General features: G+C 40.4%; 1 pseudogene; it reads right to left on the reverse strand.

The window, feature by feature from the left end:
* Nucleotides 1-14,515, reverse strand: part of LOC108702224 — a 112,613-nt pseudogene that overhangs the window by 71,750 nt on the left and 26,348 nt on the right.

The raw sequence follows: 14,515 nt of genomic DNA on the forward strand, positions 1-14,515 counted from the left end.
TATTTAAAGTCAACATAAAAACATAACTTGTGTTTTGAGGTAAACACCACTTTCATTTAGTTGGCAACTATGGTCCGTACCTTCGTTCCACGTCAGCCACCGGGCAGTATTTCATCATGAATTCCATCTATACCCTATTTACAGTCACTGTATGTTTTGTAAAGATTCTGTATAACTGTATTTATACACAAGTGTACACAGTGGTATAGCAAACTGTACGTTCTATATCTGCGTACGTGTCCTTATCTCCGGTAGAAACCTTAATTGCTTCAACTCATCCCTGAGCCCTAATGCAAGCTGTCATGGGAAATTGTGGAAAACCTGCCTTTCCCAAGCAATAAGTCTTTATCCAAACATGCCTGAGAACCATGGTATGACCCACCCTACAGTTTATTGAAGTCCATAATTTGTATAACATCCCCTTGAGGGCATTGGGATTAGTGCTGTATTGTAAGAGGCAATGGCATGCAATGCCTGGAGTTTATGGAATGCACACTTCTCATACCAAGCATGCCGTCTGTCACTTATCTTCTAATTAATAAAATGCCTTTTTTCATGCATTCTGAATCAGTATGTGGAGAGAAAGGAGAGGACTGGTGACCTGCAAATTGTCCATCAAAAAACACAATTGTGACATCACTCAGACAGCAGCTATTTGTGACATCTATTTCCTGTAAGCTGGTAAGTTCCCAGCAAATGAAGGGGCTTCTAAACACCAGTGGTGTCCTCAGATATTTATAATACACAAATGAAGATCCCAAAGTTATAGCCAGGCTCTGTTTGCAATTGCAATTCTCCAGGCTTTGCTTGTGTTAGCATTATTTTGGTTCACATTCAACTCTGGAGAAAAAGCACAAGGGTTCCACTTAAAGAGATACTGGGATTTTTCTTTTGATTTGAGATAAGCTTTAAACTGGGGAGATCTTATCCCTTTAACCATACCACATGGTGGGACAACTGTGGTTCAACTCAACTTGGACCAACAATTGTTAATTGTTTGCTACGGGCAACAGCAACATCATCAGTAAAGTTTGTCTCCAATTTTAATAAAAATGCATTCATGACCTCATAATCTTCAAAGCAGTTCATTGCTCTGCACCTAACTACATCTCATCTCTTGTCTCTCTATATGTTCCTGCCCGAAACCTCCGCTCCTCTCAGAGCAACCGATTGGTTGTACCCCCCACTACTACTGCGGTTTCCCGTATCAAACCCTTCTCTCTTGCGACTCCTTATATTTGGAATGCCATTCCTGAATCTCTCAGGAGAGAATCCTCCTTCAATGTTTTTAAAACAAAACTCAAAGACTACCTCTGGTAGCACCTGGATAACACCTGAACTGGCACTTATATAACAGTGTAACAAACTGTAACCCACAGCACCTTAATAGCCCTCTGAATTGTGTCTGTATGTTACCCTCCCATTTAGACTGTAAGCCCTACGAGTTAGGGTCCTCTAGCCTTTTGTTTCCTTGACACTGAGCACTTAATCTGCATTGTAATTATATTTTATATTTTTGTGAATTGTATTCTAATAATGCACTTATTGTTACTTTTTATTCCAATGACCCCTTGTTTGTTACTACTAATTTATTGTTTTGTTGTACAGTGCTTTGCCCTCAAGGAGCGCTTTACAAATAAAAATATACATACATACATACATACATACATACATACAAATGTATTTGGGTGAGCAAATAGGGACTGTGCTGCCTAATTAGGAATAACATGACATGAGAAGTGGAGGGTTGCCATAACATCAATTTTGATATGTCATTGGCTTGATGTGGATACACTCCCGTCCCACACAGTTTATCAACCACACAACTATATGCCAGGGTGATTCAATGCTATTCAGACTTTTTCTTCATCAGACCCCTTTCTTCTTCTTTGTGGTTTAGCATTAGTGTCCCCTACAACCTATAATAAGGTTACAGCATCCAAAGACATGAAAATAGCCAAGACATTTATAATGGCATGGAATGGGCTTGATACCTACCCACTTCTGGTCCCCCTGGTGTAGTGTGCTCATCACTGACGATTTTCAGAATTTTTAGAGTCCTGGACCCCTCCCATTTTGTGGTCTAACATTCTGCTCTCCAAAGAAACATAAAAACATAAATAACTCGTGTTTGGGGTATCAAAGACTATGACTTTGTGCTCAGAACTTTCCTTCTGTGTTTATATATATATAATTAGTTGCAGGTAAAACTTAGTCCCTGCATAAAAAGGATAATGCAGCAAAAGAATTTCAGATTTCAGAAAATCAGATTAAAGTTGAATGTAGGACTGGCCAAACCAGGGATGACTTTGATGTAGTTGGCCTTAAATATATTGCAATATATGGACAAACAATTCCTGTTTTGTTTAAAGGGTAAGGCATTTTTTAGTAGCAGTATGCACAAAATGTCTCTGTCTTAAATATATTGATAATGGGTTGAGTGCAGAGGACTCTTGTATTTGTCTGTATGTATTTTGTGGTCACAGCCTCATTGCATCCCTGTTTAATGTTTGTAAAAATTAGTGGTGAGTGCAACATTCCCTTGTTTGTTATAGTTATACAGGAGCAGTGACCAGCTCCAAGTTGTAGCTCCCACCCTTCCCAACTATAGTCAGGTGATCCCACTGGTGTCTAATAAAAGGGCAACTGTGTTTGGGAGTTTTAACCTTGAAAGCAGCAAGTAAGTTGCAGGTAAAACTTAGTCCCTGTGTAAAATGTATAATGAAGCAATAGAATTCTTAATGAATCAGATTAGTTAGTGTACGACTGGCCAAACCAGGGATGACTGACGTAATTGGCCAGCTCAAATATATTGCAATATATGGACAACCAATCCCTGTTTTGTTTAAAGGTTAAGGGATTTTTTTTGTAGCTTAAGGCTCAAAATGCCACAATGTCTTAAAAATATTGTTAATTGGTTAATGTCATTGCACCCCGCTTAATGTTATTAAAATTAGTGGTGAGCAAAACTTTCCCTTGTAAAAGGGATAAATATATTCCTTCTCTGTATAATTGTATTTATTCATATGGGAGAGAGGTGCCATATTGTTTCCCTTAGACAGTACAGTATGAGGGTATAGCTTACTGTGTGCCCAGAACTGCATCTTTATATTTATACATCAGATGGGAGTATGCTGTGTTCTTCTGTACAAAGCAATATTAAAGATTGTGTGCTAAGATGAAATTCTTGGCAGGGGGCATTGCCAGGCCAATCTCTGTGAGAGGAGCACATGAGGCACATGTGTTTTTAGCTGCCTGACCCTCTTAAGTGGATTCCACTTGTACAGCGAGTACAAAAATAACCTACAGTTATCTGTCTTTTCAGTCTAACCAGCTCTGCTTATCTCAGCCACCTGAGAGGTGTTGTATCCCTTATGCTCTAGAAGCCAATCAGATTCCACATACGTGGCCCTAGTGTAAAGGAATGCTGACTTTCCTACTGAGAAGCCTGGAGGAATTTAATGTGAGTTCCCTGCCAATCAGTTTATAGAGGGCACAACACTGCCAGACTGATCTTCGCCCCAAAGATAAGGGGCTACTGCTGCACCTCCTACTCCCTCCCTACCAAACAGTATGCATTTACAAACCAACACTGAAAAGTTACATGGTCTTCTCTTCAAAAGGGTTAAAATATACCATCTGTTGTTAGGGGTGAGATCCAGGGCAAAACAAACACTACAGGGCCCTTCAGCATTCACTGAACACACTTTATTGCTGGTTGGGGTTATATATCATGAACAACTGAAAAGTTGTGGGTTGGGCAGCACAGAAATAAAGTCTTACTATAATCATCTTTCCCTAATCAAGCCATTTTGTCCTACCACCAGCCTTCCTATATATTTGTCTTGGTTCCCTATTAATAACATTGGGATCAGCCATCATTTTTACTGGCCAGGCCGGTAAAATACCGGCCAGGTGGCAACCCTACCTGGGCCCCCCAGTCAGACCCTGCACGAGGAAACTTCGGGTGAATTTGGAAATCGAAGCTCCGCAAGTGCATTAGCGCAGGCGATTCTTCATTCAAGCAGGCGGAAGGCAGACGGAAGGAAGTTCAGGGAGATTGTCGCCCCGCAGAAGAGGCGATTAGTCGCCAGGCGACTAAATCTCCCTGAATCTGCCCGTCTGCCCCAACCCTAAAACTATGGATAATGAGAAAAACCCCCAATTTTTACATTAATCCCCACAGGAAGAGTAACACCAAAAAAATTAAAGCATTTTAATGTAATTAACATTATACTGTTACCATGCACTGGTAAAAGCTGTGTGTTTGCTTCAGAAAGACTACTATAGTTGATAAATATAAATAAACTTCTGTGTAGCCATTCAAGCTGGAAAATGAGAAAAGGCACAGGTTACATAGTACATAACAGATAAGCCCTGGCCAATACAACTGTGTTTTATCTGTTCTGCTATATAATATGTGCCTTATCTTCTTTATTTCTCTCTTGAATAGCTGTCCCCATGGCTACACAGCAGCTTGTTTACATAAACTATAGTAGTATTTTGAAGCAAACACTCCAGTTCTACCAGTGCAGAGCAACAGTACATTCTATTTTTATTACTTTGATACAATTTCATTTTTTTGTGTTACTGTTCCTTTAAGGGCAGTGTGGTACATTCATTTCATGGTGGAGTGGCCAATCAGTCAGATCTGGACCAGCATTCAGCCTGATATGGGTCTCTGTGGGTCTGCTGAAGACTGGCTGCAAGCGTTACACTGCAAAAACAAAACACAACCATTTTTGTGGATACAGATGTTCTTAAGCTTTTAAAGGAGAAACTCAGCAAAGGATTAAGCTACAAATGTTGCACCTTATGTCCTGGCGCAAGGCTCCTATAGCACTTGATCAGGGAAGATCTGTGCCCCTGGAAATGCCCCCAGTTAATCCCCATCTTCTTTTCTGCTGATTTTCAGCACATGCTTTGTGCCCTGATTAAAAATTTTCACTTATTTTACATTGTTGTTTTGTGGTCCCACCTATATATTATGCATAATACATTTCCCTGATTTTACATTTTCCTGGATTTCACACCATTTTTTTCTGGTCCCCTGAAAAACGTAAAATGGGGGTTCTACTGTGTATATAACAAACACTAAGGAACGGAGGAGAATATATCAAGTGCAGTGACTGGTGGGACAATAGGACAAACAAGTTATTTTGTGCCATGATACTAAGAGCCCCAGCCCAAGACAAAAGGTTAACTAACTTGTTAGACTGCCCATAAATCAATCAGTCACATTATATTTTTTGGGATTACACATTTCTGACATTTATGCACTTGTTTGTGACTATCTTGCTGCTGCTTCTTGTTTCCTTACATGTTCCTTGGAAAAGGACTGTAACCAGTATGCATGCCCAGCCAGCCACAAAATGACACAATTTGTCTTGAGCCAATAAAAACTCTGCTCTGGATATTAACCCTGTAGTGCCTCTGTCAGGTAATGCCTTCTTGTTATACTCATCTTATTATTTTGTGATATTTTTGGCCAAGTGCTGAGCAACTTTTAACATAGAGTGGGGCAAATCTGCCATTCCACGTGTTCCAGGGCCAGATTAAAGGGGTTGTTCACCTTTAAATTAACTTTTAATATAATGTACACAGTGATATTCTGAGACAGTTTGCAATTCGTTTTCTTTTTTTTTTATTATTATTTGTGTTTTTTGAGTTATTTAGCTTTTTTTAATTCACCAGCTCTACAGTTTGCAATTTTGGCAATTTGGTTGCTAGGGTCCACATTACCTTAGTAACCATGCACTGATTTGAATAAGAGACTGAAATAGGAGAAGGCCTGAATAGAAAGATGAGCAGTAAAAAGTTTCAAAGCTATACACTAGTCAGAAGAAGGCAAATAATTAAAAATGAACTAACTAAAAGTTAATATAAAGGCAAACCACCCTTTTAAAGGGAAGATGATTTCCTGGCTAGACTGGAGGCTATAACAAGTACCTTAAGGGGCCACATCCCACATGTTGGGCAGCCCTGCCTTAGAACTAAAGTCCATTTTATGGTAAAGCCAAGCCTGACTTTCCCTGGAGACAAGGTAAAAGCAGTATAAAGTATACAGAATGGGTACCAAACAAATGAAATTCAAGGAGCCCAAGCTTAGAACCAACTGTCCCAACCTTTGAGGTGCTGCCAAACATGGGCCATATTGATGGGGAGCCACAGGCCACATATCACTTTCCATCAAATCAGACCAATTCACATATCTCCTTCCATTGTTATAAAACAACAAGCCACAATCTGTTTACACAATGGCTACCACACCTAAATATGAAGCAAGGCAAGATGGAGATATTGGAAGTCCCCCCCAACCCATGGGAAACGATGGAGGGGAACATTCAGCTAATGGTGAGTCACAGCTCCGGGCAGCCTGTGGTGGGATGGAATATGAATGCCAAGCCCCGGCATTGCTTCTCTATTTCAAATCTGCAGATGTCAGAAAAATATGAGTCATAAAATGGATTCTCTATGGACATTAAATGGAAAACACTGGAAAAAACACAAGGAGGAGAACAAATTGTATTTATGCAAGGAATGTTGGAACACTTGGACTTGCCAGTTACACGGTACAATATGGTTCCTTCCTGACGTACCTGGCACTGATACCGGCAAGCTTGGTACTGAACAAGTAGATGGCACTTGGGGTGATACCGTTACAATTTCCAAATATGTCTGTATTTATTTAATAGAACCCAACAGCACTACAGCGTGGATATAAAATAGCATCAGTATTGTGCCACTGAGCTGAATAGACACAGTGGCACAGACCTTGACACCAATAGTAAGCAGCAGTCCTGCCCTGCTTTATGGTTGAGATTCTAGCTATCTTTATAACAGAGCATTCTGTCACAGTGACACAGATCCTATCTCATTCCCATTGTAAGCAGCAGTCCTGACCTGCTTTATGGCAGAGATTCCATATCTCTTCTTTATAACAGAGTACAGTGACAAAGATCCTACCTGGCCCTTATTTTAAGAAGCAGTCGCTTCTTTCTTTACGGCTGAGATTCTATCTGTTAGATGGATAAGCAGACAATAAAAGGGCATTATATAAGTCAGCTTGCCGTGTGACCAGGGATTTTTCATTGCGCATTTGACTGTTAAGAGGTTGAGAAGCAATATAATTCTGCCAAATAATAAAAATTCCAGGCATGTTTTTAGAAGATTAAGTAGAAACCCAGCAGAGAGTGTCGCTCAGTCAGAACACTCAGCACTTACATTGTGACAGGCGTAGAAAACTGGGGGGAATTTTATGGATTCTGAGAGCTAAACTGTAACACCCTTGCACTGCCGAAAGCCAGCACTTCCCTGACTGGGGATAGAGCATTTAATTAGATATGGGACGGGCTGTCACTGCATGAATGAGTGATATTATTATGATGGAGGAACATCCTGTCTGGTACGGCTTCCTGCTGAATGCACCTGTCACACCGGCTCTGCGCGACCTCCACACACCAAATTCCTGCTGCACTCTGCAGGCCACGGACAAAGATCAATTGGGGCAAATTCACTAAGCGCCGAAGCGCCGAACGCTAGCGTTAATTAGCTAGCGTTTGGCATTTTCGTTACTGTGCAAATTCACTAACGAACGCTGGCGTAGTTCCGCTAGTGTTACTTCGCACCCTTACGCCAGGCGAATTTTCGCTAGCGATGTAACTACGCAAATTCACTAACTTGCGCAGTGTACTGAACGCTACCTTTTACGCTAGACTTCCTTCGCCACCTCAGACCTGGCGAAGCGCAATAGAGTAGATAGGGATTGTTTGAAAAAAAGTCAAAATTTTTTCTAAGTCCCAAAAAACGCTGGCGTGTTTTCTACATTATGGGTGATAGGCTGAAAAAGATCAAAAATTTTTTTGGTGCTCCCCTCCTTCCCCCCTACATTTCCTGACTCATGGCAACTTACCTAGACAGTCGGCACATGTGTAGGACAAAATAAAATTTTTATTTGCTGATTTGAATTTTTTCTATGCATTTGTAGTGCTGATACGTATTCCTCCATTGAAATTTGAATTTGGCGCCGTATGCAAATTAGCCTTCGCTAGCGTAACTTCGCTTTACATAGCGAATCAACGCTAGCGTAACTTCGCAACCTTACGCTACCCCTAAATACAACTTCGGATTTTAGTGAATTTGCGGAGCGCTGGCGAAACTACGCCTGGCGAAGTGCGGCGAAGTGCGGCGAAGTTGCGCCTGGCGCAACTTCGCATCTTAGTGAATTTGCCCCATATGACTAAATAAACAGTAAACTGTCCTTTCACATGAGATCAGATCTTTTTCTGCAATCACTCCCTCTTCTCTTTCTACAAAGTGGGGTGGCTCATAGGTTTTTGTTTTTATTTTAGGAGAATGAGTAGAATGGAATTGCAATCTCAAATGCAAAATTTTTTTTAAGGTAAAATGTATAAATTACACTTTTTAAAATATATTTATTGGTTCTGTGCTACAAGGGCTCATAAATAAGTCCCCCTACTTGAAGTCTAATTATATAATATAAATATTATATAGTGCACCACTTACTATCCATACATGGGACACTTTGCTGCGCACAAAAAGGCTTAAAGGGATTGTTCACCTTTGATTTAAGTTTTGGTATGATGTAGAGAGTGATATACTGAGACAATTTGCCACTTGTTTTCATTTATTATTTTTGAGCTTTTTATTCAGCAGCTCTCCAGCTTGCATTTACAGTAAATCAATCTGGTTCCTAGGGTTTAAATTACCGTAACAACCATGCATTGATTTGAAAAAGAGTCTGGAATATGATTAGAGGAGAGGGGACTGAATAGAAAGATGAGTAATAAAAAGTAGAAATAACAATACATTTTTAGCCTTATAGAGCATTTGTTTTTACATTTCCATTTGAAAGCTGGAAAGCAAATATTTATAAAACTCTAAAAAATAAATAATGAAAACTAATTGAAAAGTTGCTTAGAAGTGAGCATTGTACGACATTCTTAAAGGTGAACCCCCCCCTTTAATTCCACATATAGGTAGGTAGTAAATACAGGCCTCTCCTGGACTTGCACCCAACTGCACTCCCTAAATCGCATGTCTGAATTATCTGAATTATAGACAAGATGGGGCTGTGCAAGGCCTACCAAATGCCCGTGTGTCAGGGGCCTAAGGGCAAAGTTGTGTCTTAAGTTTTTTTCTGAAATAGTTAAAAACATCCTATTAACTTGCACTGCGATAATGTTTATTACGTTTTGGGATTATTGATTGGGCGGGGAGCTGCAGAACATGGTATTCGACTGCTCAAAGTAGCCAAACACATTCTACAGCTTTCAGAAATGAGCCAGTCAATTTTTGACAGAAGCAATAACATGGCATGGAGCAGCACAATGACCTTCATATCTTTATAAAATGCACTGGGAGGCACACGGAGCATAGAGGAGTCAGTCTAGGGTGGAGGCTGGTTGATTTCCCAAGGTTAGAGATAACTGTTACTGTTGGGCACAATAGTTTTATGTTTATTTATCGATTCAGTATAATGCGCTGCAGGTACAAAGGTCAAATTTCTGCTGCCAAAGTTGCTAGATCCAGATGTTTCATCTTTGTAACATTAGAATAATCATCAGAAATGGTTAATGGTAAAATCCTGACAAAACGCAAATGTACACAGAGCCTAGAGCTTAGGAGACCCTTGACTAGGGTGCAAATTAATCTGTTGCCAGCAGAATTCTTTTTTCTCCAGTACGTACTGGAGCTGACAAATAACATGAAAATGGAGGCACTACAATTGAAATTGTACCGACAAAAAAGTGCCAGCACTCACCCGCTCCTAACCCGTGGGTCCGGCAACCCTGGTGCTTCAACATGTATCACGTCCCTCACTCCAGACAGGCTTCATGCAATTGTAAAACATAGGTACGGAGCACACAGTGGCCAGACAGATTAAAACTTTAAAGGTTTATTGAAAATCCATTAAAATCAACATATGGTATGGGTATAGCATCACCCCCAACGATTGACGCGTTTCGTGGCAACTTGCCACTTCCTCAGAAGCATGGGGAACACCCCCCCCACCAGTCTTAATAAAAGCACCTTAACCACACCTCCTAAAAACATTTAACCCACTAGGGGAAAAATGTAACCTTATACAAGAAAGCATTAAGGCTCCAATGATTAAACTCTCAGAGATTCTCTCCTTCAGAAATACATTCCCAATTCTCAAGGTAGAAAAAAGTCGTCACCAAGTGTTGACAAACCATTGTGCATATTAACTTAAAGTCCATTGATCATACGTATTATTGAAAAAAAATGTCTCTATTCTACGGACTGAAGGTAATTTAAATGCAGTAGATGAGTTCAGGGAGCAAATTTGTCAGCAGTAAAGGACTTGCGTTAACAATGTGCTTTCACCCAGTATGATCAAAACTAAGAAAGAAAAAAGTCCTACTTGGCTACAGACAATAGGTATCTAAAAAATGGTGAAAAGCAATGTGCTATTTGCCCCTATATTAAAAAAAAGCCTTTGTGGCTTTAGTCAATATATTAATTGTAACTGATTCAGATTCAGAATTCGATGTTTCATGCTATTGTAAACTAATGTGATGTTAATACCTTCTACATGAATGTACAACCATTCATGTCCACACCTTGTTCATTTAAATGATATTTATTGTATAAGTTCATTGTATATTTTGTATATGATAATGTAGTTCTTTCAAAAGATATATGCAACACTGTCCCTTTAAGAAAGGCTTTTTTCTTTTTTTTTCCTAATTATTTTTTGATTGGTTGTTTTTTGTATAAATGCTAATTTCCTGTGGGTGACATCATAGGCCATGATTAAGTGCCCTTGTGGGTGCGAAACGCGTAGGGCAGATGGAGATGAAAGTACTGTATACATTTTTTTTATCTTTGACTAATAAAGAAATTGTTTTACTAAAATATTTTGGTCCTGTGGATCCCATTGAGTGCCGAACACTCCTGCTCTTTCTGATGTATATCCTGGTTTGCCGCTCCCTAAAGCTGGAGGTCTGGGCTGGTGCACCTGGACCATATCTACAATCTGGTGAGTTATCTACATTATAATCTGGAGCACATTGTTTCTCTTACCATTGTATTGCCCCAAACTCCACAGTTCCCCTATCTCGTTTATATGTTTGCTAGGGCACAAACAATGCTTCTTTTGGAGATGCCCAAAGAGAGTTCCTCAAGCTTTTATTCACCCAGTCCATTTTCAAATCACAGAAAAAGTCATAAAAAGAACAACTGGAACACAAGGAACACCCCTCCCCCCTCTAAGACCCACCACATTAGCAAGTGATCCCTACTTGGAGAAGAAAAACATTGTTTTTGGATCAAGTTGGATTGGGGGTAGGCTAGGGGCTCAACTACATTGTCAATATATTTGCAATCTCGGCACTGGCCTTGGCTACTCTAGCTTGAGGGCCCAAGAGGCTCCTTCAGGTCTTGCAATAAGACAAATGAAACAGAGATTTACAAACATTGGGGCTGGCTGCCATGGGGACCTCAAAGAAGTGGTTGAAGGCCCAAACTGATACCTTGCAGCCGAGTTTGATGGCCAATTAGGCACAGGCGACTCATTCTACAATGTTTTTGTTGAATATAACCTTGCTATACATTAAAGGGGGGGCCCTGACCAAATGTTGGACCACAAAGAAAAAAGTCTAGACTCCATGGTGCCTATGGCACATGCAGAAAGAAATTTTTTTTGGGCATTCCAGTGATTGCAGGCTTTATGTCAATTCTACAAAAAGGGAGGAACAGGAACCTTTCTGCTGGTTAAACCGATATTTCTAGAACAGAAAGATGAATCCAGGGCCAGACTGTGGCTGAATGGGAACCAGAAGCTTGTTGGTGGGGCTGCATTACTGGCAAGGGCACACAGGGGCTGACAGAGCTCAACACTGCAGGAGAGACTAAAACAGAAGCCAAATGCTGTGAGTCGGATACGGAGGAACTCGCTAATTGCAAACACTCTTCCTGACGGACGCGCAGTTTGCTGAAAGATGTCAGAATAAAATTGGCCTTTATTTGGGTTGAATCCCCTCAGGGGGTCTCTATAAACAAAGACAGATGTTTGGCGCACGGTAAGATCAGTGATCTCATTCACCTATTGGAAAGTCAGGCACCAGGCCGGCTCCTGGTTTCCACATGGTGGGTATCAGGAGTGAGTACGCATGGGGTGGGGGGTTTAAGACAAGGTGCGTATTGTTGGCAGAGGTAATATATTTAAACATCAGCAGAATGCGATTAATGCTGAAATTGAAGGGGACTCAGCCTCACCTGGTTTTAAAAGAGATGTTACGCTGGCCAAAGCAATACACATTACATAGTGCTCTAATTGTGCAGCAAAACAGAGGCGCCCCAGGAGAAAGGCTCAGTTTACTACTCTATAAAAACACACATGCTTTCTGCTCTACACCTGATAAAATGGCTACTAGTAATGATGTATTTGTAGTTATTGGATCATATTTTAAATTACATCTGCAGAGAAAGGAATTTGGCAGCTTCATCACATATTTTTAAATACAAACATGTATGCTATATGACCACAAGTATCCCAGCACCTGTCTGTCCAACTCATCTCATTCCCAAACCAACGGGATAAATATGAAGTTGCGCCTCTCTTTGCAGCCCCTACTCTTCTGAGAATTTTCCTACTAGATGTCATTCAGCCATAACAACATGTTTGTGAAGATTCTCATTCATCCAGGTCATCGTATATCTATAGAAATAAGTCAAATCAACTGGACTTGCTGTGTTTTTCTTTCCCTTGAAAATGTTTCACAATTCACCCAGTTGGATGACTGATGAAACGTCTTCAAGGGAAAAAAAACACAAGTCCAGTTGACTTGACTTATTTCTATAGATATAGCCATATCTAGTTGGGAAGTTGGGAACTGATGTTGGTGGTCATGCCTGGGTCAATCAGGGTTACTATTCATTCATTCCAAGTTGAGTTTAAGGTCAGATCTTTATACAGTCAGGTTCTTCCCACCTCAGCAATCCATTCTGTACAAACCTGGCTTTGTGCATGGGGAAAATGTGTTGCTGAAAAAGCAAAGAACCTTTCCCTAAACTGCTCAACACACTCCCCACCACCATCATACTCCACATGGATAGTTCTTGTACTGATGGTTTGGAGCTCAGCATTGATATTACATTAAATATTATTATGACTCTCTGCACAAAAACACACAGGTTGTGCTGTTTATCAGGCTGTAGATATGTTAATCCCCCTGTTGGCATCATGATTCTGTGAGCTGTATGAGCAGGATTACATCTATCCAATGCACAAAGGGTCAATAATGAGATTTTTCTTGGCTGAAAGAATGTACTTTGGCTTTCATCCTTTCTCTGTTCATTTAGATAAAATGAGAGGTTTGGGGAGGGTGTTAATATTACAAAGGCAGGAGGGTGCCTCCAGGGGAGCCAGACTCTTATTGCAAAGGGAAAACTGATTCTAGTGGCAATCAAATGCCAACATCAACAAGCTGCAAATATTTTAATAAAGGCAAAAAGGGCGGCAAAGCCTTCTGTCCTGGGACGCAAAAAGGCACCTGTATAAGGTCTCCCTTCAGTAGCATCAGGAACCCTTGCAGCGGCGCTGGGGGTGAATAGGAGTCTCTCCCAGTAGCGAATGGCTTTTTATTAACAACATAAATGAAAATAAAGTTCAACTGTAGCAAAGTGGCAGTGCCAAATCAAACAGCAACCGGGCTCATCCACAGCCTGCCATCCTGTTGGCCAGGGAGAGACTTTGGGCTGTTTTTGTTCCAAGTTAAACAAACAACAATCAACATTTGGTACAAAAAGATGTGCTTTTCTTACAGAGTTTGGCTGGGAGGATATAAATGGTTTGGTAAACAGATTATGACAAAAACATGAAAATATTAAAACATTTGTTCCTTAAAGCGCCAATAACGTTCTACATAAACTCACGGAACTGAATATGGGAATACCCATGCTGACATCGTTTTATGTTTTTTCTGTACATGTTCCTGTGTACCCGAACAAACATTTAGGGGCCCATTCACTAAGTTCGAGTGAAGGAATAGAAGAAAAAATACTTTGAATTTCGAAGTGTTTTTTTGGCTACTTCGACCATCGAATGGGCTACTTTGACCTTCGACTACGACTTCGAATCGAACGATTCGAACTAAAAATCGTTCGACTATTCGACCATCCGATAGTCTAAGTACTGTCTCTTTAAGAAAAAACTTTGACCCCTAGTTCGCCACCTAAAAGCTACCAAAGTCAATGTTAGCCTATGGGGAAGGTCCCCATAGGCTTGGCTAGCTTTTTTTGGTCGAAGGATCGATGGATTAAAATCCTTAATTAACCCTCGATATTCAACCCTTAATACATCTGCCCCTAAGCATTACCTGGTCAATGACTGGGCACATAAGGCCAGCTGAAAAAAACCCCATTGCCTGGCCTAAACCATCATGTGAAAAAAAAAAGAGTTAAACAGTAAATCTGATTTGGTGTCTAACACTTAATTAATGGTTGACTCACACAGTAAGTCACACAG

This window comes from Xenopus laevis, chromosome 9_10S (assembly GCF_017654675.1).
Source record: "Xenopus laevis strain J_2021 chromosome 9_10S, Xenopus_laevis_v10.1, whole genome shotgun sequence".
In the NCBI taxonomy this organism is placed as follows: Eukaryota; Metazoa; Chordata; class Amphibia; order Anura; family Pipidae; genus Xenopus; species Xenopus laevis.